General features: G+C 35.2%; 1 protein-coding gene across 1 annotated transcript in view; it reads left to right on the plus strand.

Annotated features, from left to right (window-relative positions):
- LOC109299871 (gamma-aminobutyric acid receptor subunit rho-1-like) overlaps positions 1-1,955 on the plus strand; it is a 65,906-nt gene that overhangs the window by 55,840 nt on the left and 8,111 nt on the right. The window lies entirely within an intron of this gene.

Below are 1,955 nucleotides of genomic sequence, written 5' to 3' on the forward strand. Positions count from 1 at the left end.
GAAGCTGGCAAATCTCTCTTTCATGGGACCACCACCAAGTAGCACAGTAGATGTAATTTAAACCATACCAGACTAAACAATGAAAATGCTTATATCTGCAGTTATTATTTAAGCAATGATACCAAAATTAGTGCAGTCTTTGCATTATGATGAAGCCTAAATCTGCAAGATAAATCTAGAATTGATCATTAATAATTTCCCCAATGCCTTTGACAAAAAACATAATTTGAAAACTGATAAAAATCCAAAAGCTAATATACCATCAAAAATGCTTTGGCTACTAACACTGACTATACCTGGCAAAAACTGAATCTAAAGGGCATGTTATGAACCTTTTTTCGTTCATCTTGAGAAAAAGTCTTTGTCAACAAGTGTTTTTGCTGCCTAGAAAGTATCCAAGAAGCTTGAAGTCTAGGTAATGACTTACACACACCTCATACACAATTTAGAAAGGTTTATTCACAACTAACAAATTTTTGTAATTCCATTATGTTTCCTATAGTACCCACAACATGAGCATGTTGGGTATGTTGCAAGCACTTAAGGAAGATTGATAATATATGAGAACAATGCAATTAAAATGAAAGGCATTTAATAAAAAGGTCTAGAGATGAACTTTAACTGAAACTTTGGGTTCGGACTCAAGTTCTGAACTATTTATTTCAAGTGTATGGCAAAATGTCAAAGCAAACTCTCTGATCCACATGCTATCAAATTTGATGGTTTAAAGCACAGACCTTAATCTGAACTTTCTCAGATTTCTTTGTGCTTGGACTTGACCCATCACTATAAAGATGATATAGCAACTCTTATCAGTCAGGTGGCGTGTGCATTTATACTCAAAGCAAGACTAGAAGGGAAGTAGGACAAGGAGGGAAGGGGAATTAAACTTTAAAAATAAAACATGCTATTAAGCTGGTTTCTTATCATCACTCTGATCCTATATCTTTATGTATGATGCCCTTTATCTGTTTCTGACTTTGTAAGAGAGTCTTCATTCTTTGGACAGCACAACTGTTTTTTCATCTGTGTTTAGAAACCACCTGTCCATACCATTGGTAGCACCACAATCTAAGAAGGAAATGGAAGCAAAACCTTTTCATTCAGGGTGTAACAAACATTAATTACATCAATGGAGGGATGGACATAAGTAAGGGCTGCAAACACAAGCATTTGCAGAATCAGACTGTTTTTCTTCCTCAGTCATGTAACCACTGGCTGTCTTTAATTTCATTATAATTTATCGCTTGTTTTCTCATTGTAACCTGTAAATTATTTCTGTTCATTTTCTCATAGCTGTAGTCTTTACAAGTTAAACCTACTGATACTTCCTAGATAAACCAGTGCCCTCCTCAAACTGGAATATTTAGAAAAATAATATTAGAGTTCAGTAAGACCAGAGTTCAATTTTTTGAAAGTCTAGTGTAACTACAAATTCTATCTATGCCCTCTAGTGGATGATATCAGTGTTAGATCACCAGACAGGGAGCAGGTTAGTAGGACTGCACAAATGCCCTGAGAAAGTTATGTACTTCATCTACAGCAGTGCTTGACAAGTGGAAAGAAGTTGGCAAAGCCATGGATCTTTGCAAAGGAATTATTTTTTCCAACACTCTTTTGTCTCATACCAGTAATATGTAGCATTATAAGTTCCTACCCACTTTTCAAACTTCGATTTACTGGATAAAAGTACGTGGATTTACATTTCATGGATAGGACTGCATAGAACCAAAAGTTTCCACTTTCAAGAGAAATTTAAAGATCAGTTCTAGGGTTGCCAGGCTGAATCAACATGGCTGTAAGTTTTGAGAATATGCTTGTGTATGTGTATGCATTTATGGAATAATGATGCAAAGGCATCAGCGTTTTACTTTTATTTTGAAAATAATACCCCAAAATTGAGCTAAACTGGCTGTCAGCAGATAAACAAACTTTTTTTTTTCTTGGACGCAGCT

The sequence above is a fragment of the Gavialis gangeticus genome, unplaced genomic scaffold, assembly GCF_001723915.1.
Source record: "Gavialis gangeticus isolate Ggan-Ray unplaced genomic scaffold, GavGan_comp1, whole genome shotgun sequence".
Lineage (NCBI taxonomy): Eukaryota > Metazoa > Chordata > Crocodylia > Gavialidae > Gavialis > Gavialis gangeticus.